Below are 23,357 nucleotides of genomic sequence, written 5' to 3' on the forward strand. Positions count from 1 at the left end.
AGCAAAGAACTGGGGGACATGTTCTGCATACCCTTCCTTTATGGGGCCAATCTGATGTAGCTATGCAACGGTGTACAATCTTCAGTGAGAAGCCAGGGCCTTTGATGGCTACAACCCAGGTTCTGCAGGGAATACTGGTAGGGCTGGAGACACTTCATCCCCACCGTGACAGCAGGTGTTGTACTGTGTCTGTAGTCTGTAAAACTGGGCATTATTGGCCTGGGTTAGGCCCACTAGCCGAGAATCACTATCTGTTCCTACTGGATCTGTCATTCTGGATTTACCTCTGCTATGGAATTCATTCTTGCAGATATTTTAAAGATTCATTCTCAGTCTCAAGAGCCTATTTCAATATTGCCGTTTACACAGTTAGAGTTACAAAACCTGTGGAAATAGATCCCTGAGTAGCATTAAAGAAATTTCTCATGGTTACAGTAGAAAGAGAAAACATACAGTTATAAACACATAAAAATGACAGATATAACTAAGAATTGATAGGTTTAGGTTTGAGAAGTAAGTAGAATAATTCCTATAATCACATATGAAAGGAAATCATCCACATAAAATAATCTGTCAACAGAATGGACCACACAGTAAAAAATTATTCTTAAACATAAACAAATATACAGAATCAGAAAGGAACAAAACCATTTACTTAATAAAATGTATTCCAATCCTGCTGCACTAAAATTAGGGGTGTAGCTGATTTCAGTATGGGTAAAGCTTAGGAACAAAGCTTAGTAAGATCTAGAAAAAAAGATTATTGCAATTTCCAGGAAACTCTGAATGTTATCTTGAAAGAACCGACTGAAATGAATGAAGTGACGAACAGTATGCATATTAATAAATTTAAAAGAGAACTCCTTAGTAGCCTAAGGCAGTATTAGTACTGGCTCTGAAGGAAATATTAATATCTTTGACATCACTGGAAGAAATGAGTAATCATACCACCCATTTCAATAAAAGACCAAGTGTATCCTAGAAGAGAATCCTTAAAAAGAATTTGGCACTTATAAGTATAAATTGAGGAACCTAAACATAAACTGTATGAGAATTTACAGGAAATACAGGAGGCATCACTGAAGAAAAAATAAACACACAGATAATTCACACATTCTGTCTTGCTGCAGTATCACAATCTGACAATGATGAAACGTTTAGGATATTTAGGAAGAGAAGTTGGGGAGAAATCCTTTATGAGCTATAATCTGTTGTTTTTAATCTAGTAAAAGTGAATGGAATCCACTCTAAAAAAACCCCCCACAAAATTTCATCCTTTAAACTGTTTAAAGCATCAACTACTATTTGTTTAGAGATTATTTTAAAGAACTTGTATGTTAGGGTTTTTTCTTTAAAAAAAATTCCCTGCTCTGCAAACGTTTCCTAGTAGGGAGAAGTGATGTTATATATAACACATGAAAACAAAACAAAGGTCAGATATGGTGCAAACTGTCCAATCTATCTCAATTATCTAATTCTAAACCCCCTTGGCACAAAGTGAAAGAAAATAAAATTTGCATTTGTCATTAATTTTCTCACTGAGCATAGCCTAATGATAAAGTAAGCAAACAGAAAGCAATGTCAATGGATAATAACCTGGCACCATTGATCTAGATATGAAGGCAAATTATCATACACTTGTCTTAGAAAGAGAGTTACTTTACAAAGAACATTACTCGTTGCTGACTTTATCAATCAGATATTTTCTCCCCTCAGGAACTGAGGCAAGGCAAAGATTTGACTTTCAAAAGCACTTAGGAAGGTCAGGTTGGGAGAATTTAAAACATTCATTTCAAATATTTATCATTGAATATCCTGTATTATTTATAGTACTCATCAGAATAGCGGTGGGAGTATTCATAAATTGCTTCTAGACTGTGGTGCCCCTGGAGGGTCCTGTAGGTCTTGTGTAAGGAGAAGAATGACTCTCATTTTAGTGGCAATAAATCAGTTAAATGGGAATTATTAATTCCAATTGGGAATGCAGTCCCTGAATTCTCTCCTAAGAGACTGAAACAGAGAGAGCTCACAATTAATTTACTCAAAGAAGTTACCTGTAATTATGCATTGGTATTGCCCTCTTCCAACAATAAATACATTAGATAAATAAACATGACATTTGTTTATTAAGTATTAATAAATATTAATAAGTATTAATGAAATTTGCCTGATTGACATGTGGAATAAAGTCTGTGTATCACAGTGGTAGGTCCTATGCAAGCCTTCCCACACTGTTCCACCTGTGTGCTTCGGTCAAATATGGTCATTAAGAAGGTATTTGTGCCACCTCTCTGAATAGGTACAAGAAACAATTTTCAGTCACAACTGTCCTGAGTCATGTGGTTCTGGGTATAATAGAACTGCACTCAGCAAACATAGGGAGAGTGGGCAACCAATGGTGCCAATTCAAATATTTTGGGGGGAGGAGGGAAATTCTGGTCTATGCCACCATCACCTCCTAGCCACCCCCTCCTCTTGCAGGGAAATTCTAGTCTACGCCACCTCCCATCACCTCATTCACCCCCTCCTCTTGCAGGGACCTGAGGTCTTCTTCAGCTGGGGAATCTCCCCACACTCTTACCCACACAGTGTGTGAGCCAGCCCCACCAGGAGTCGAGTTCCTGTCGGACTCCCCTGCACTCTGACATACAGGAACAGACAATCCATGCACCAGGTTGCAACACCACTCACTGAAAATTGGCCCCAGACGCCTCAGCATATAGAACTTTGAACAAGTGGAAAAACCTTTTTTTTAGGTGGTGGTGGGGGGGAAAGCATTCATACTCCTCCACCAATTGGAGTCACTGGTGGGAATATTTGGCTTTACAGGACCTTACCATCTCAATCATTTTGACTACTATCTGGGGACTGACCTGGTCCAGTTACAAACTAGAACAACCTCAGAACTGTTCTAATTTATACCAGCTGGTGGCAATTCTTTTGAAGCTATTTTTGTCAGCCAGGATCACTCAAGTGTATTACTCTCCAGGCATTCTCTCCCTTTTCAGCCCGCCCTGGAACAGCTTTTACATCAGTGCAGGAAGAGAATGGTGACATATGGCTGCTGCTGAGGATGCCCCTATGCCAAAGAATCCACAGCTGCTGCCTTAAGGCATCTTAAATCTCCTTTGTGTCATGGCAGTGACCTTGCAGAGGTTGAGAATTTGGCCCTCCATATCCCAGTGACAGACCCCTAAGCCATCAGCTTGCTTTGAGGTATATAATTTATTTACCAGATATAATCTTTGTGAGCCAGTATAGAAGAGTAGTGTTTTATTTCCACTTCAATTTGAACATAGGAAAGGTGTTTTTCCCTCTCTTTATTCTTTTTACTTTAGCCATGCTGAAAAACTGTTGAAAGTTGCTATTCCTGTTAGCGCCATTTCATGTTAATGCCTCCCACTCTGTTCAGTCAGATTTAGACATACAGTACATTACCAATCTACGTAGAGCATTTCTGTTCTTTTATTGCATGGCTTTAAACTTTAGAGTACTGACCCTACTAGATGGTGTGTATTCAGCTTGCAACCTCTTTCAGAGTTAATAGGTAATCCTTAACCCAAGAGCAAATAGCCCTTAAAAGGCCTCTGGTAGATGTTTAAAGTGTTGTCATCATTGCTGCATTCCATTTAATTTATGACCATTTTTGGGGCGGGGGTGTGAAAAAATGCCTTCATTTTCTTCTAAATGCTTGGACAATAGCAAGAAGAAGAAACCAACCACAAGCTCGTAAGCTTACAGTAAACACAATTTACCAGTAAGAAATGAAAGTAGATTAACACTCTCATTTTTTTTGTTCATGACAGAACTATGCTAAAAAAGGAAGAGAAAAAAAATTAAACAAGCCTATTATGTGTTCATCCTACTTACTCCTTATCAGATCTGGTTTTGTTTAGATCAGTCCTCTCTCTCTCTCTCTCTCTCTCTCTCTCTCTCATTAGAAAAATGCAGGGTCTATAGTCACTAAGAATCTAGGTCATGAAGTCTTTTTTTTAAAATAATGATTATAATTTAACGGTTAGTTGTAAACTGATTTTTTTCTTAAAACTACTACACATTTACTACTTAATCCTCATGCTGTTACTGCAAGGGAGGCATAGCCACGATATTTATAATATTGCCTGTTGCCTTAAGTAACTAAGTATTTTCAGTTTGCAAACCTCAATATTTTCAGAACTCCAGGCATTTCTCTTCAAGGGAATTAGAAGAAATATTTCAACTACAGTAGTAACAGTATTTATTCTTGACAATTTACTCAGTAACACCAGTGAGGTTATCATCATCATTTTACAGATGGGGAACCAAGAAAAAGGGAAATTCAGAAACCACACTGATGCCTTCCTGAAAACAATGTGATGTGCTGTGAGTGGTTTGTCAAGATATACATCCCTTTATTAAGTTATGGATTCAATAAAAGCCTGATCAGTGCCCACCGAAGTCATTAGAAAGACTCCCATTGAATGGATAAGCCACTAATTCTTTTAGCTTTGAAAATCATGCATGTTAATGAGAGACTGAGTCCAGGTTCCAAAGGGAGGCTTAGGTTGAACGTTGCAGCACCTGACTTTTGCAGTTGGCTGCTTGGTGGAATTCACAACCCCAAGTTTGGCTCCCAGTCTCGCTGTACAAGGGAGCCCTAGGGGTGCCTAAGAATAGGAGTCATAAAAGCCAGCATGCAGAATGGGTTGCTTCCTACGTTAACCAATAAGAAATTCCAAGGAGAGGGCCTGCCCTAAGTCTGGACCCTCAAAGGAAGGTAGGTGCCTCCTTCCCTCCACTTGTGATTCACAGTTTGGAACCCTCTCTTGGAGTAAGGTTCCTAAACCAGTTCAGACTGTTTTCAAGACAAGCTAGGGAAGAGGTAGTGCTGTAGTGCTGTCCTACCTGTGCCCCCAACCCCTTATAGCCTTTAGCCCTGTGGTTGGATCAATAGGTTGTTGGAAAACAAGTTGTAGTCTCTGCTCCAAAGCTATTTTAATAGTTTGTAAAAAATGGAACAGCTTCAACAGGAGAGATTAAGAGGGCCTACCCTGGAATTCCCCATAGTCCCGTGGTTAGGGCACTCCCCTAAAAGGTAAGAGAGCTGGGTTTTAATCCCTGCTCTGTAAGAAGTAGGGGGTGGAACCTGGGTCTCCCACATTGTAGATTCATTCTCTTACCACTGGACTAAAAATTATAAGGGAAGGACTGCCAAAATCACCACCTCCTTTTGGGGAGGAGGGCACAATCTGGAAAATATGCTCAAAGGCTGATTTAAAGCAAATCTCCCTGATTGGATTCCACAGGCAAGATACAGGGGGAAAATGCCTAGTTTGTGAATCCCACTGGGGCTTAGGCATGTGTTAGTTTTTGAGATGCTTGGTGCTTCCAGCATTGAGATGGCTGTGCACAGACCCACTGGCAGAAATTTAGTGTCATGGGGACTTTACCAGTGGAAACTTAGACATCTATGAAGTTAGGTTGCAGCTGATTGGGGGTTTCAAGAATCTAAAGTTGGAAGTTCCACTTGTGAATCCCACAATGCATACAAATTCACTATGTATGCAGTGCAGAAGTTGGAGAGCCAGAGAAAACTATTATCCACTGTGACACCCTGGCACTCCCTTATTCACTACTGTCATGTAATTAAGATCTGTTTTGTACTTGTGAGGTATCATTCTAAACGTCTTGCTCTGCTAGACATTAATATCTCATCCGATTGTGTGTGCTTTCATTGTATGTGAAGTTATGAAGTTTGGCTATGTAGATGTTACTGAAACATGTTGTCAGGTTGAGAACACCCACAAGCAGCCTTTCAGGTACAACAGTAAAAAGGTCAAACAATGCTGATGGCTTATTGAGGAAATGCACTCAAGCACAAGGATTATCCCAGGAACTGTGTACAATAGAAACATCTCAGAGATAGCTCTACACAGTGGGAACTGTTTGACCCAGGTCACAGCAAAAGAGCTTTCCAGGAAGTGGGAAGAAGATATGAAAGGGGAAAATGACATCATGATGATACTTCACTCTCCCTACAACATAGAATCATAGAATCATAGAATATCAGGGTTGGAAGGGACCCCAGAAGGTCATCTAGTCCAACCCCCTGCTCGAAGCAGGACCAATTCCCAGTTAAATCATCCCAGCCAGGGCTTTGTCAAGCCTGACCTTAAAAACCTCTAAGGAAGGAGATTCTACCACCTCCCTAGGTAACGCATTCCAGTGTTTCACCACCCTCTTAGTGAAAAAGTTTTTCCTAATATCCAATCTAAACCTCCCCCATTGCAACTTGAGACCATTACTCCTCGTTCTGTCATCTGCTACCATTGAGAACAGTCTAGAGCCATCCTCTTTGGAACCCCCTTTCAGGTAGTTGAAAGCAGCTATCAAATCCCCCCTCATTCTTCTCTTCTGCAGACTAAACAATCCCAGCTCCCTCAGCCTCTCCTCATAAGTCATGTGCTCTAGACCCCTAATCATTTTTGTTGCCCTTCGCTGGACTCTCTCCAATTTATCCACATCCTTCTTGTAGTGTGGGGCCCAAAACTGGACACAGTACTCCAGATGAGGCCTCACCAGTGTCGAATAGAGGGGAATGATCACGTCCCTCGATCTGCTCGCTATGCCCCTACTTATACATCCCAAAATGCCATTGGCCTTCTTGGCAACAAGGGCAAACTGCTGACTCATATCCAGCTTCTCGTCCACTGTCACCCCTAGGTCCTTTTCCGCAGAACTGCTGCCTAGCCATTCGGTCCCTAGTCTGTAGCGGTGCATTGGATTCTTCCATCCTAAGTGCAGGACCCTGCACTTATCCTTATTGAACCTCATCAGATTTCTTTTGGCCCAATCCTCCAATTTGTCTAGGTCCTTCTGTATCCTATCCCTCCCCTCCAGCGTATCTACCACTCCTCCCAGTTTAGTATCATCCGCAAATTTGCTGAGAGTGCAATCCACACCATCCTCCAGATCATTTATGAAGATATTGAACAAAACCGGCCCCAGGACCGACCCCTGGGGCACTCCACTTGACACCGGCTGCCAACTAGACATGGAGCCATTGATCACTACCCGTTGAGCCCGACAATCTAGCCAGCTTTCTACCCACCTCATAGTGCATTCATCCAGCCCATACTTCCTTAACTTGCTGACAAGAATACTGTGGGAGACAGTGTCAAAAGCTTTGCTAAAGTCAAGAAACAATACATCCACTGCTTTCCCTTCATCCACAGAACCAGTAATCTCATCATAAAAGGCGATTAGATTAGTCAGGCATGACCTTCCCTTGGTGAATCCATGCTGACTGTTCCTGATCACTTTCCTCTCATGTAAGTGCTTCAGGATTGATTCTTTGAGGACCTGCTCCATGATTTTTCCAGGGACTGAGGTGAGGCTGACTGACCTGTAGTTCCCAGGATCCTCCTTCTTCCCTTTTTTAAAGATTGGCACTACATTAACCTTTTTCCAGTCATTCGGGACTTCCCCCGTTCGCCACGAGTTTTCAAAGATAATGGCCAAGGGCTCTGCAATCACAGCCGCCAATTCCTTCAGCACTCTCGGATGCAACTCGTCCGGCCCCATGGACTTGTGCACATCCAGCTTTTCTAAATAGTCCCGAACCACCTCTATCTCCACAGAGGGCTGGCCATCTCTTCCCCATTCTGTGATGCCCAGCGCAGCAGTCTGGGAGCTGACCTTGTTAGTGAAAACAGAGGCAAAAAAAGCATTGAGTACATTAGCTTTTTCCACATCCTCTGTCACTAGGTTGCCTCCCTCATTCAGTAAGGGGCCCACACTTTCCTTGGCTTTCTTCTTTTTGCCAACATACCTGAAGAAACCCTTCTTGTTACTCTTGACATCTCTTGCTAGCTGCAGCTCCAGGTGCGATTTGGCCCTCCTGATATCTTTCCTACATGCCCGAGCAATATTTTTATACTCTTCCCTGGTCATATGTCCAACCTTCCACTTTTTGTAAGCTTCTTTTTTATGTTTAAGATCCGCTAGGATTTCACCATTAAGCCAAGCTGGTCGCCTGCCATATTTACTATTCTTTCGACTCATCGGGATGGTTTGTCCCTGTAACCTCAACAGGGATTCCTTGAAATACAGCCAGCTCTCCTGGACTCCTTTCCCCTTCATGTTAGTCCCCCAGGGGATCCTGGCCATCTGTTCCCTGAGGGAGTCGAAGTCTGCTTTCCTGAAGTCCAGGGTCCGTATCCTGCTGCTTACCTTTCTTCCCTGCGTCAGGATCCTGAACTCAACCAACTCATGGTCACTGCCTCCCAGATTCCCATCCACTTTTGCTTCCCCCACTAATTCTACCCGGTTTGTGAGCAGCAGGTCAAGAAAAGCGCCCCCCCTAGTTGGCTCCCCTAGCACTTGCGCCAGGAAATTGTCCCCTACGCTTTCCAAAAACTTCCTGGATTGTCTATGCACCGCTCACCTGGAAACACCTGAGGAGCAAACCTGAACTGGGGGAAATGATGCTCCCAGGCTAAAGGGATGTTTAGCCTGTGAATGATTCCAAACTGTAAGCAAATGTAGTTTGTCCTTTAAGAATCTGCAGCCTGCTTTGTATCATCTCTTAGGGTGATAATCTGCTATTGGTATCCAATCTATTTAGTATATTAAGTTTAGTTTGCGTTTTTTGTTTACTTGCTAGGTAATCTGCTTTGATCTTTTTGCTATCACTTATAATCATTAAAAGTGTAGATTTTATAGCTAATAAACTTATTTTTGTTTTATCTAAACCAGTGTATGGGAATCACAACTCACGGGCAAAAGCTGTTGCATATTCCTCTCCGCACTGAGGGAGGGGACAAATTTTATGAGCTTACGCTGTACAGTTCCTTGTGCAGCACAAAATGGTATAATTTTAGGTTTATACTCCAGAAAGGTTGTGTGCTTGAGGAGCTGATAGTTGCCCTGGCTGTAGCCTTCCCATGCAGGGGCTAGTCCGAGAGCCTGCATTAACTGCAGTGTGTCCCTACCTATATATATGCTGGTGAAAGTGAAGGCTGAAGAGGGTTTTGCAGCTTGTCACAGCAGTACAGTGTAAGAGGGAGCCCAGGCTGGTGGGTTGGGGGGCTCAGTGGTACCCCAGTTCCATGTGGCACCCCAGGGGGAACCCGTCGGAGTGCTGCTGTGAGCAGGGTTATATGCACAGCTTGTTGCTCTGAGTGAGTTTTGCACTTCATACACTGGTGGTGATTTTAAGTGAGTTTTAAGAGGCTTGAGATCAGTCAAAAAGGTTACCCATTTGTTATTTTATTTTTTGCTTATTTTGAGCAAGGGAACTAGTCAGAGACTAACACTCCTGCAGTAAACTAAGGGGGGAGGTCTGACACCCCTTATTCACCACGGTCATGTAATTAGGATGTTTTGTACAAAGTATTCCTTGTGCGGTATCATTCTAGAAGTCTTGGTCTGCTGGACATTAATATCTTGTTGGATTGTTTGTGTGATCATCATTTGTGAAGTTATGAAGTTTAGCTATGTATGTGTTACTGAAACATGTTGTCAGGTTGAAAACACCTACAAACAGCCTTTTGGGTACAACAGTAAAACGGCCAAACAATGTTAATGGTTTATTGAGGAAATGCACACAAACACAAGGATTACCCCCAGGAACTGTGTACACTGGAAACTTCTCAGAGATAGCACTACACAGGTCACCCAGGTCACAGCAAAAGAGCTTTCCAGCAAGTGGGAAGAAGATATAAAAGGGGGAAATGACATCATGATGGCACCTCACTCTCCTTCCAACAATGCACCTGGAAATACCTTACTAAACTGCGGGAAGTGATGGTCCCAGGTTAAAGGGATTTTTAGCCTATGACTGGAACATATGGGGATTCCAAGCTGTAAGCAAGGGCCGCTTGCCCTTAAGAATCTGAGGCCTGCTTGTACCATCTCTTACAGTGAGACTCTGCTATTCATATCCAATCTATTTAGTATATTAAGTTTAGTTTGCATTTTTTGTTTATTTGCTAGGTAATCTACTTTGATCTGTTTGCTATCACTTATAATCACTTAAAATCTATCTTTTATAATTAATAAACTTATTTTTGCTTTATCTAAACCAGTGTATGGGAATCATAACTCAGGGGCAAATGCCTGTTGTTACTTCCCAGAATTTATGCCAATACATAGTAAGACCAAAGGTTACTTATGATGGGCCTCCAGTAATTCTTTCACAGAACACCACTCCAGGCTAGTTATAGAAAGCAATGAGAAAACCCTTTCTTACCCCAGGGGACTATTCAAGTTGTGCAAAACAAACATAACTTTCTCCACACCACTGATTTCTCCTCCCTTGGTGTAAGGGACATTTTGGAACTTGGGACAGAGTGGGTAGATAGAGCATACAACAGCTCTGCTATCTACTCAGCAGCCACAAATAATAGGTACAGACAGCATATCTTTGAGGAGCCCTGTAGTGACCTATAGAGTTTAAGGCCAGAACTGGAACATACTGTGACAAAATGTCTACACCCTACATGCTATTGTAATAATATTTGTGCAAAGTATGTATTGTAAGGTAATGTTAGGATATACATATTGTGACTGGGTCGGGCCAGATGGCTATAGGAGAATAATTTTTGAAGCAGAAAAGAATTTTATTTGCATAAAACTTACAAAAAATCACCAAAAAGGAAAAAAACAAAACTATGCAACAAAACAAAAGCAAATGCAAGGTATAACACAGCAGCCTTCAGGAGGGAGAAGTGTTCAGGGTAGCCTGGGCCCAGAGTCGGGGGGCTTCCTCGACACTCATGGTCTTCCACCTTTCTGAGTTACCTGGTGGCCTAGAGCGGGGGGGCTACCTCGACACTCGTGGTCTTCCACCCCCTTGAGTTACCTAGTGCCACGCCCAGTGTCACCGATTATTCCTCTCCTGAGAGTGCCCGACAAGATGGGCACAGCTGTGGGGTGGGCAGTTTGGGGGGGAGGGGGACGTACACCGATGTGTGATAGGACCCCTCCTAGTGACAGTGATGATGGTATCCACAGCAGCAATGGCTGGGGCTGGGGTCTCTCGCTCTTCCCCTCAATCAAAGGATCAGACAGAGGGAACCGGACGGGGTCACCGAGCAGAGAACCTTGGACAGTGCCAACCGCTCCTCGAAGGTGTCAAGGGAGTTGGTGGACGCCGCACAGAGGAACTCCGCCCGGGTACGTGAATGTACTGAGGATCGGAAAACGGCCCTACAGTCGCAAGATGCTTCATTGGCCAACCTCCTCTCTCTGGTTTTATAGATGGTTGTTTTAGCTAAGGCTAGGAGGAGGTTAACCAGGAGATCCTGCGACTTTGTGGGGCCACGGATGGGGAGTGTGGAAATAAAAAGGTGAGGGGAAAAGTGCAGCCAAAAGCGTAATAGAATATTCGTGAGGAGCCGGAAAAGGGGCTGCAGCCTGGCACACTCTAAATATACGTGTGCCAGGTTTTCCCTCACGTTGCAAAAAGCGCAAGTATCCGGGATGGGGGTGAACCACGTCAAAAACACGCCCATGCTCAGAGCTCCGTGAAGGAGCCACCAACTAATGTCCCCGACGGGCCTCGGGACCAGGGTGGAATACAGGCTGGCCCACCGGGGCTGCTCACCCTCCAAAGGTGGCAGGAGGTCCCGCCACTTTGTATCGGGGAGGGACACCAGGGTGAGGGCGTGAAGGGTGTGAAGTGTGAGAGTGTATAGATGTTTCCTTGGACAGTTTGGAAGCTGACCGGCTGCAGTTCGTGCAGCCGGCTCACAGTGAAAGGGTGAGGGGTTTGTTGGGATCTACGGGGTAGAGGCCCAATTGAAGGTCTGGCGGGCTTGGGGTAGAGGGTGGGCTCAGCTGAGATAAGCCCAAGCAGCGGGTGTCAAAGCGGCCTTCACCTCCTGAAGTACACTCCGGGGGGGTACGAGGTCTGGAGAGCCCCATGTGCCGAGCGAGCATTAGGGGATCCAGCCAGTCTCGCCGGTCGTAGTCCAGGAGGTCTCCTACTCTCGTGACTTCCACCAGGAACAAACTCTGGTGCACCGAGCGGGACTCCACCACCTGCACATGGAGCTGGGGGTTGTGTAGCAGGGGATCTGCGAGGCGATCTGCTCCCATGGTGGCCGCCGCGGACCTGGTCGTTGAAAACTGTTTGCAGGTCCGGAGGAGGTCCTGGTAGAAGACCGGCAGACCAGAGAGGTCTCGCGGAAAACCTCTCGGACAGAGACAAAAGAGCTGCCAGTCGTATCGGAGCCCTTGGAAGCGGCGCAGGAAGGCATGCGCTAGTATGCTCCACGTCGAACTAACTGCACTATAGAGGAGCCTCTGCAGGGCCTGGAGGCGGAAGGCACGGACCTGAGTGTTCAGACACTTCAGGCCCTGTCCTCCTTCCTTCAGGGGTAGATGAAGAACCCCAACAGGGGCCCAGTGCATTCCTGACCAAAAGAACTCTAGAATCGATGTCCGGAGGTTGGTCAGGAAGCCTGGGGCCGGGACCAGGGTGTTGAGCCAGTACCAGAGCATGGACAGGACTAGTTGGTTAAGCACCAGCACTCTCCCTCAGAGGGAGAGACATCGGAGTAGCCTCATCCATTTCCAGAGCCGCTCTATCACCCCGCCTTCTAAATTTTGCCAGTTCTCTGGCAGAAAAGGGTGCATGGCAGAAAGGTAAACGCCTAGGTAGAGCAGCGGACCCGTGCTCCACCGGATGTTCTGAAGCGTGGGTGGGAGGGAGCTCACCTGCTGCCAGTCCCCTACCGCCAAGCCAGAGCTCTTGACCCAGTTGACTCGGGTGGAGGAGGCTGCCGAAAAGATGGCCTGGCAAGCCACCACCCGCGCCAAGTCGCCCGGGTTCTGGACCACGAGGAGCACGTCATCGGTGTACGCCGACAGGACCAGCTGCAGCTCTGGCTCCCACAGCACCAACCCTGTCAACCTCCTTCGGAAGAGACAGAGGAAGGGCTCGATCGCCAGAGCATACAGCTGGCCCGAGAGGGGGCACCCCTGCTGTACTCCTCGCCCGAAGCTGACCGGTTCAGTCAGGGTCCAGTTGAGCCTAACCAGACACTCCGCGGAAGCGTACAGCACCCAGAAAAAACTCACAAACTGAGATCCGAATCCAAACACCTGCAGAGTGCCCAGGAGTTACCCATGGTCTACTCTATCGAACGCCTTCTCCTGATCAAGAGACAGGAGGGCGAAAGACAGACCGTCTCTACGCCCAAGTTCCAAAAGGTCTCAGACTAGAAATAGGTTGTCCAAAATGCTGCGGCCCGGGACAGTGTAGGTCTGGTCTGGGTGGATCACGTCCGCCATCACGGACCCTAGCAGCAGCGAGATTGCTTTCGCTACGATTTTGTAGTCCATGCTGAGCAGCGAGACGGGACGCCAATTTCGCAAATCGCAGAGGTCCCCCTTCTTTGGCAAGAAGGCGAGTACTGCTCACCTGCACGAAAGAGGGAGGACCCTGCCCTGCAAAGACTTGGCCCAGACAGTGGCTAGGTCTGGGCCAGGATGTCCCAGAACGCGCGGTAGAACTCCACGGTCAGCCCGTCCATGCCCGGAGATTTATTGGTGGGCATGCGAAGGAGGGCTTCCGAGAACTCGGCCACGGTGAGAGGCAGCTCTAGTCGGTCTCGGTTGCCCACGCTGACAGTGGGGAGTTCCCCCCAGAGCACCCTGCAAGCGCCAGGATCGGTCGGATCCGGGGAGAAAAGGCTTGTGTAGAAGTCACGGGCCCTCCCACACATCTCCACTGGATCCGTGAGGGGGGTGCCGTCTTCTGCTAGAAGGCAGGTGACATGTTTCTTGGCCCCCTTCATTTTCTCCAGGGCGTAGAAGAAGCGGGAGCCACGATGCATCTCCCGAAGGAGGCGGATGCAGGATCGAACAAAGGCACCTCGGGCCCGATGGTCCTCGAGGGCCCGGAGATCCTTCCGCTTCTCCCGGCATGCTCTGCAGAGGAACGGGTCCTCGGGGCTGGCGGCCAGACGCCTCTCCACCTCTAAGACCTCCCGTTCCAACTGCTCTATCGCTGCATTTCTCCGTCGGCTGGTGCCTCGGGTGTAGTCACGGATGGAAGAGCTTGGTGCGCACCTTTCCTAAATCCCACCATCGCCGCGCTGAGGGAAAGGCATGCCGCTGCTCTCGCCAGGCCAGCCAGAACTCCCGGAAAGACGTCACGAAACCCTCATCCTCCACCAGGCTGTTGTTAAAATGCCAATAGGCTGGCCCCGGCCTCTCTGCACGGAGGGAGGCTGTTATAGTGGCTAGATGATAGTCGGAGAATGGGGCCGGCCGAATGTTGGAGGAGTGAGCTCGTGAGAGATGGAAACGTGATAAATAAATACAGTCCAAGCGGGAGTGGTGTGACCGATGGGCCTCCACCCAGATAAAGGTGAATGTGGAAGTGTCATCCGGGTGATGGTCACGCCAGACATCCACTAGGGAGTGATGTTCAACTATTCCTCAGAGAATGTTCGTGGCGGCTGGGCTCGGCTCGGCCCCTGAGCGGTCCTGTTCCTCGAGGGTGGTGTTAAAGTCCCCTCCCAGGACCAGGCACTCATGCAAATCTAGGGTGCCGAGAAAGTCGGACACCCGCTGGTAGAATTGCGGCCGCTTTGGGCTCGTTTGCGGGGCATAGATGTTAACAAGATTGACCATGAGCCCTCCCATACGGACTCGAAGGTGCAGCAGGTGGTCCGGCATGACCTCAGTGACCCCCAGCACCTCGGGCCGTAGGGTGGGGGAGAACAGGGTCGCCACTCCAGCTTGCAAGTCGTGAAGTGGCTAAAGTATACCCCGTCCCCCCACTCCAGCCGCCACCTGTCCTCGACGGTCGGGTCCGTATGGGTCTCCTGCAGGAAAGCTACAGAGTACCTCCCTTCCCGAAGGTAAGAGAGTACCTGGGACCTGCGGAGAGCCATCCTACAGCCCCTGGTATTCAAGGTTGCAATAATAAGAGGCGTCATGCAGAGGGCTGAGAGGGTGGGGGTTTCTCATTGGTGGGGGTGTTCGTGGCCCCCGGCGGGTTGCGCAGCAACCCGTGACCCATCCCGTGGATGAGTAGATCTTTCCGGAAGCTGCAGGCCCGCTCGTAGGCCACAGCACCGCGCTTTCCTTGCCCTCTGCCCTCCTTTATAAGGGCCCTTGTGGCCTGAAAAATTTGATCAAAGTCCCCCCATAGCTGAAGAGCCAGCTGTACCCTATTGCGGGTGCCACGGATGTGTTCTAAGAACTTCCGTAGTGCATGCCGCAGCTCATGGGGGGGTGGGATTATGATTTCTGGGGTATTCCCTGGTGGGACTCTTAATACAGCCTCGTGGTCCGCTAAGGCGGGTAGACAGGATGCGGACTACCAATGGGGCGTCTGACAGGCTGGGGTTATTAAATCCATTTCATGCCTTGGGGTGGAAGGGGATGGCGGGGGAAAAATTGCAACTCCTAATGGGTCGCGACTAGAAAGTGCAAAGACTGCTCCCTGGGGGGAATCTGCAAAAGGCGGGGAAAAAATAACCCCAGGGGCGGCAATAGCATTGCAGGAGGAGGTAAAATGGGCAGGGACGGGGTGGGGGCAGGGGCAGAGGTAAGGCTCTGGGGTTCAGGAGGCAAGCAGCTAAAGGAAGGTGCCTCCTGAGCAGAGTCAAGGGTTAAGGGGTAAGGGAGGGGGCTCCCAATAATGCTAGGCGCTGGCTCCGCGGTGGTCTTGGCGGCCATGGCATCAGGTGGTGGACCACCTTCTGCAGGGTGCTCTCCCGGGAAGGCAATTACGGGGAGGGAGCATGGGGAAAGAGGGGCTGGGGTGAGGTTGCCCAGCTCGAGGCCAGCCGGCAGTAGATCATCCTCTCCCTGGGTGACCGGGGTCAAATCTAGGGCCTCTATCTCCACATACATGGAGGAGAGGCCAACTCCTGCTACCCTGGGGGCCTCTCCCCTAGGGCCCGCCTCAACGGTCGCCTCGGGGTTCGCGGGGGGTTCGGGTGGTATCCAGGCAGAAGGGGTGTCCTCAGGGGTCTCGGAGGGGAGGGTCTCCCGTGGAGGGGGGATTCTGCCCTCCAGTGCCAGTCTGTCTTCCCCTCCCAACACCAGCGGATGGATCTCACTCGTGACCGTAGCGGAAGGCTCAATATCAGTGCCTCTCTTCCTGGTCTTCTGGGGGGCTTCCGCGTTGGATGGATGCAGGGGAGCTCGAGCCTTCCGCTTGCCTCGCTTCCCCTGCACTAGGGTCCAGCCCTCCATAGCGTCGTCTGGGGGTTGGTTAGCAGGGGTCGTGTTGGGGGGCGGATGTGATGGTTCAGGGGTTCAGGGGGGTAGTGGTGAGGCAGCATGAGGGGCGGGGGGTTCTCCTTGGGATGGGCCCTCTCCTATGCCTGATAATATCTTTGCCACACCTTCCTCCATAGGCTCTGCCAGATTGGTAATAGCAAGGGTGGGACTCCCTTGCTCGCCCGGGCGTTGTAGGGAAGGTGTCTCTTGGGCCCGGACGGGAGCAGCGATGGGTTGAGTAGGAGGAGGGTTGGTTTCAGGTGCCGGGCGGCCAGGGGCGTTGGCAACGACGGGGCCAATGTCCTGCCGGGTCTCGGGGGTCTCGGGTGCCCCTCCCCCACAGCCAAAGGGCAGTCTCTGCGGACATGCCCCGCTGAGCGGCAGAGGTGGCACCGGTCCTCTCCGGTGGAGTAAAAGACCCGATAGCGGGCTCCCTGGTAGGGGACTAGGAAGGACCCCTCGAGCGCCTCTCCGTCATGGGCCCCCGCCGCCGGTAGAAGCTGCACTTGCCGGCGGAACGAAAGGACGTGACGGAGGGTGGGGTCCTTGCAGCCCAACGGGAGAGGGCTGATGACAGAGACAAGTTTCCCCAGGGCGGAGAGAGCGGGTAACAGGGCAGCATTGGGTAAAAAGGGAGGAATGGAGGTGAGGACGAGGCGAACGCCCAGGTCTTCTAGCAGCTCTAGGGGGACGAACACCCCCGCCCACCACCAGGCCCCTCTCCACCACCTCCTGGGCTGCAGCCTCCAAAGCTAAGAAAAGAACAACCTTCCCATACATCTTGGAGGCCGCCACAATAGCCGTGGGTCCTACCACCTTCGCCAACGCCTGCACGCATGTCTCCACGTGGGGCGAGGCGGGTACCAGGAGGCAATGGACACCGTGTCTCCTGGTCAAGGTGGGGAAAGGGCCCCGGCCGCTGGTGATGGTAGCGGAGGCAGTGGGTGGGCGAGATGACGAAGCGGCAGGCAGGGGGGAGCCTGTCACCGCCCTGGCATATGTGCTGGGGGCCGGGGGAGGGACATTCGCAGAGCTGGTGGAGGGAAACTCAGGGAGGGGTGCCACGGTCGATGACAAGGCCACAGCTGTGGGGGCAGCCCCTGCCATGGAGGGCCTAGATGTTTTAGCGGGGCCCTTTCCTTTCTTCCTGCCCTGGCCTTTCCGGCAAGCTTGGGGGGGTTCCTAGAATCTGGGTGGGCGGTGGGAGCAGCAGTGGCAGTAATCGCCCCGGTGCCTCCTGCTGCCGGTGCCCCAGCGGGGGCGGTGGCAAGTATTTTAACAATAGTGGGGGGGGCCTGGGGGGTTGGGCGGGGGGGTGGGGGAGGGACAGCTGATATTGTTAGAGGGGCCTCGCCCCTCTCATTCCCCACCATTGTGAGCAGGGAGAGATGGGGAGACACTGGAAGGAGGTGGGGGAGGGGGAAGCAGATTAACTGCTCCTCCCTGCTAGGCTGCAGGCGGGGGGGGGGAGAATACCAAATGGGTTGGACTGGGAGGGGGGGAATAACAGAAATCGGGGTCCGGTGATAGGGGCAAGCTGTTGGATAAGCAGTCCGAGGACGGGGGTGTAGACCCACGCACGTTTGTCCAAAGATTCTCGTTTGGTCGGCTGTTGTGTCCGGTCCGAAAGGCAATGTTCAAAGCAAACAGCTGGATCCGAAGGCAGATGGCAGGTTGCCAGCAGGGACGGATGGCGGGGGGGCCGTGACATTTGTAGTAATGGTGGGGGGGCACCAATGGATCGGGGGGCAGCTCCGTGCCACACCCCCTGTGCCGCCACAAACGCAATTAAAACACAGTCAAACTCCCCCCCACGAGAGTATAATTCAAAAAAATTACTCAGTCTTACGGCCCCCTTCACAATGATTTGTAGTTTCCCTGGGTGATTTCTTCTCCAGCTTGTTGGCTGTGTACCAAGGCTTCCGGCAGGCCGAGATAAGAAAGGAATTCCAAACAGACAGCCAAACGGCTGGGTCTGGGGGTTTCCACTCCCCCCTCTGGATAGCAAAATCGGCAATCTTCCCCCCCTCCTCCGGGGGGTTCAGCTGAGGCAAATAGCTGTGCCCGAAAGCAGGTATGGGGGGGCGGGTGCTGGCGGCAAACTGGCAGCCGACCAGCACTCAAACGGCAACAAAAAAAAAAAGGCAAAAAATCAAAGCAAAACAAAAAAGCGTCTGGCCCAGTCGGGGCGGGGGGGGACTAAGGCAGGGTCAAAAGTAAGAAAAAATCCAGGCCAGGGGGCTTTCGGAAAGAATAGGAAGCAGATAGCTCAGGAGCAAGCGAGGGACGGTCCCGTTTCCCTGTAACAGGGAAGGTGTTGTTTGTTTGTTTTTTGAAACAGAAAAAAAAATTATTGTGACAATTACAAGAATTACCAAAGAACCAAATCAAAGTATGCAACAAAACAACGCAAACAGAAGGTATAACACAGCAGCTTTCAGGAGGGAGAAGTGTTCAGGCTAGCCTGGGCCCAGAGCGGGGGGGCTTCCTCGACACTCGTGGTCTTCCACCCTCCTGAGTTACCTGGTGGCCTAGAGCGGGGGGGCTTCCTCGACACTCGTGGTCTTCCACCCCCTCGAGTTACCTAGTGCCACGCCCAGTGTCACCGATTATCCCCCCCCTGAGAGTGCCCGGCAAGATGGGCACGGCTGCGGGGTGGGCAGTTTGGGGGTGCGGGGGTAGACACCCATGTATTATAGGGCCCTCCTAGATGACAGTGACGATGGTATCCACAGCGGCAACGGCTGGGGCTGGTGTCTCTCGCTCTTCCCCTCAATCAAAGGAACCGGATGGGGTCACAGAGCAGAGAACCCCGGACAGTGCCCACCGCTCTTCAAAGGTGTCAAGGGAGTCGGTGGACGCCGCCCAGAGGAACTCCGCCCGGATACGTGAATGTACTGAGGATAGAAAAAAGGCCCTACAATCGCAGGACGTTTCATGGGCCAACCTCCTCTCTCTGGTTTTATAAATGGCTGTTTTCGCCAAAGCTAGGAGGAGGTTAACCAGGAGATCCCGCGATTTTGTGGGGCCATGGATGGGGAGTGTATAGATAAAGAGGTGGGGGGAAAAATGAAGCCAGAAGCGCAATAGAATATTTGTGAGGAGCCGAAAAAGGGGCTGCAATCTGGCACACTCTAAATAGACGTGCGCCAGGGTTTTCCCTCACATTACAGAAAGGGCAAGTATCCGGGATGGAAGTAAACCGTGTCAAAAACACGCCCGTGCTCACAGCTCCATGAAGGAGCCGCCAACTGATGTCTCCGACGGGCCTCGGGACCAAGGTGGAATACAGGCTGGCCCACTGAGGTTGCTCACCCTCCAAAGGTGGCAGGAGGTCCCGCCACTTTGTGTTGGGGCGGGACACCAGGGTGTGGGCGTGAAGGGTGTGAAGCGTGAGTGTATACAAATATTTCCGTGGTGCAAGTTGAAAACTGACCGGCTGCAGTTCATGCAGCCGGCTCGCAGTGAAAGGGTGAGGGGTTTGTCGGGATCGGCAGGGTAGTGGCCCAATGGAAAGTTCCGGCGGGCCTGGGGTACAGGATGCGCGGGGTGCGCCCTCACGCAAGGCTCGGTTGACATAAGCCCGAGCAGCAGGGGTCAAGGTGGCCTTCACCTCCTGAAGTACATGCCGGGGAGTACGGGGGCTGGAGAGCCCCATGCGCCGAGCGAGCGTCAGGGGATCCAGCCAGTCTCTCCGGTCATAGTCCAGGAGGTCTCCGACCCTCGTGACTTCCGCCAGGACCAACCTCTGGTGCACCGAGCGGGACTCCGCCACCTGCACACGGAGTTGGGGGTTCTGTAGCAGGGGCTCCGTGAGGAGATCTGCTCCTGCGGTGGCCGCCACGGACCTGGTCGTTAGAAACAGTTTCCAGGTCCGGAGGAGGTCCTGGTAGAAGACTGGCAGCCCAGAGAGGTCTCGCGGAAAACCTCTCGGACAAAGGTAAAAGAGCTGCCGGTCGTATCGGAGCCCTTGGAAATGGCGCAGGAAGGCGTGTGCCAATATGCTCCAAGTCGAACTACCTGCACTGTAAAGGAGCCTCTGCAGGGCCTGGAGGCGGAAAACACTGACCTGAGTGTACAGACACTTCAGGCCCTGCCCTCCTTCCTTCAGGGGTAAATGAAGAACTCCGACAGGGGCCCAGTGCATTCCTGACCAAAATAACTCTAGAATCAATCTCCGGAGGTGGGTCAGGAAACCCGGGGCCGGGGCCAGGGTGTTGAGCCGGTACCAGAGCGTGGACAGGACTAGTTGGTTAAGCACCAGTGCTCTCCCTCGGAGGGAGAGACATCGGAGTAGCCTCGTCCATTTCCGGATCCGCTCTATCACCCCGCCCTCTAAATTTTGCCAGTTCTCCGGCGGGGAAGGGTGCGTGGCGGAAAGGTAAACGCCGAGATAGAGCAGGGGACCCGTGCTCCACCGGATGGTCTGAAGCGCGGGTGGGAGGGAGCTTACATGCCGCCAGTCCCCCACCACCAAGCCAGAGCTCTTGACCCAGTTGACTCGGGTGGAGGAGGCTGCCGAATAGATGGCCTGGCATGCCTCCACTCGCGCCAGGTCGCCTGGGTCCTGGACCACGAGAAGTACGTCATCGGCATACGCCGACAGGACCAGCCGCAACTCCGGCTCCCGCAGCACCAACCCCGTCAACCTCCTGCGGAGGAGACAGAGGAAAGACTCGATCGCAAGAGCGTACAGCTGGCCCGAGAGGGGGCACCCCTATCGCACTCCACGCCCGAAGCTGACCGGTTCGGTCAGGGTCCAGTTGAGCCTAACCAAACACTCCGCGGAGGCATACAGCACCCGGAGAAAACTCACAAACTGAGGTCTGAATCCAAACGCCTGCAGGGTGCTCAGGAGGTACCCATGGTCTACTCTATCGAATGCCTTCTCCTGATCAAGAGACAGGAGGGCGAACGACAGACCATCTCTCCGCCCGAGTTCCAAAAGGTCTCGGACTAGAAATAGGTTGTCAAAAATGCTGCGACCTGGGACAGTATAGGTCTGGTCTGGGTGGATCACGTCCGCCATCACGGACCCTAGCCGCAGCGAAATTGCTTTCGCTACGATTTTGTAATCCGTGCTAAGGAGTGAGACGGGACGCCAGTTTCGTAAATCGCGGAGGTCCCCCTTCTTCGGCAGCAAGGCGAGCACCGCTCGCCTGCACGACAGAGGGAGGACCCCGCCCTGCAAGGACTCAGCCCAGACAGTGACTAGGTCTGGGCCGAGGATGTCTCAGGACGCGCGGTAAAACTCCACGGTCAGCCCGTCCATGCCCGGAGATTTATTGGTGGGCATGCGAAGGAGGGCTTCCGAGAACTCGGCCAGGGTGAGAGGCAGCTCTAGCCAGTCTCGGTCGCCCACGCTGACCGTGGGGAGTTCCTCCCAGAGCACCCCGCAAGCGCCAGGATCGGTCGGATCCGGGGAGAAAAGGCTTGTGTAGAAGTCGCGGGCCCTCCCACACTTCTCCTCCGGATCCGTGAGGGGGGTACCGTCTTCCGCTAGAAGGCAGGTGACGTGTTTCTTGGCCCCCCTCGTTTTCTCCAGGGCATAGAAGAAGCGGGAGCAGCGGTCCATCTCCCGAAGGAGGCGGATGTGGGACCAGACGAAGGCACCTCGGGCCCGGTGGTCCTCGAGGGCCCGAAGCTCCTCCCGCTTCTCCCGGCATGCTCCGCAGAGGGACGGGTCCTCGGGGTCGGTGGCCAGGCGCCTCTCCAGCTCCAAGACCTCCCGTTCCAACTGCTCTATCACCGCATTTCTCCGTCGGCTGGTGCCCCGAGTGTAGTCACGGCAGAAGAGCTTGGCGCGTACCTTCCCTAGATCCCACCATCGCCGCACCGAGGGAAAGGCACGCCACTGCTCTCGCCAGGCGAGCCAAAACTCCCGGAAGGACGTCACGAAGCTCTCGTCCTCCAACAGGCTATTATTAAAGTGCCAATAGGCCGGCCCCGGTCTCTCTGCACGGAGGGAGACCGTTATAGTAACTAAATGATGGTCGGAAAAAGGGGCCGGCCGAATGGTGGAGGAGTGAGCCTGTGAAAGATGGAAACGGGATAAATAAATACGGTCCAACCGAGAGTGGTGTGACCGATTGGCCTCCACCCGGACAAAAGTGAACGTGGAGGTGTCATCTGGGTGATGGTCACGCCAGACGTCCACTAGGGAGTGATAGTCAACTATTCCCCGGAGGATGTTCGCGGCAGCCGGGCTCGGCTCGGCCCCTGAGCGGTCCTGTTCCTCGAGGGTGGTGTTAAAGTCCCCTCCCAGGACCAGGCACTCATGCAAATCTAGGGTGCCGAGAAAGTCGGACACCCGCTGGTAAAATTGTGGCCGCCTTGGGCTCATTTGCAGGGCATAGATATTAACAAGGTTGACCACGAGCCCCTCCATACGGACTCGAAGGTGCAGCAGGTGGCCCGGCATGACCTCAGTGACCCCTAGCACCTCGGGCCGTAGGGTGGGGGAGAACAGGGTCGCCACTCCCGCTTGCCAAGTCGTGAAGTGGCTAAAGTAGACCCCGTCCCCCCACTCCAGCCGCCACCTGTCCTCAACGGTCGGGTCCGTATGGGTCTCCTGCAGGAAAGCTACAGAGTACCCCCCTTCCCGAAGGTAAGAGAGCACCTGGGACCTGCGGAGAGCCATCCTACAACCCCTGGTATTCAAGGTTGCAATAATAAGAGGCATCATGCGGAGGGCTGGGGGGGTGGGGGTTTCTCAGTGGCGGGGGTGTTCGTGGCCCCCGGCGGGTTGCGCAGCAAACCGTGACCCATCCCGTAGATGAGTAGATCGCTTCGGAAGCCACGAGCCCGCTCGTAGGCCGCAGCACCGTGCCTGCCTTGCCCTCTGCCCTCCTTTATAAGGGCCCTTGTGGCCTGAAAAATTTGATCAAAGTCCCCCCAGAGCTGAAGAGCTAGCTGTACCCTATTGCGGGCACCACGGGTGTGTTCTAAGAACTTCCGTAGTGCATGCCGCAGCTCATGCTGGGGTGGGGTTACAGTTCCCGGGGTATTCCCCGGTGGGGCTCTTAATACAGCCTCGTGGTCCGCTAAGGCGGGTAGGCAGGGTGCGGACCACCGACGGGGCATTTGACAGGCTGGGGTTATTAAATCCATTTCATGCCTTGGGGTGGAAG

The sequence above is a fragment of the Natator depressus genome, chromosome 1 (genome assembly GCF_965152275.1).
Source record: "Natator depressus isolate rNatDep1 chromosome 1, rNatDep2.hap1, whole genome shotgun sequence".
In the NCBI taxonomy this organism is placed as follows: Eukaryota; Metazoa; Chordata; order Testudines; family Cheloniidae; genus Natator; species Natator depressus.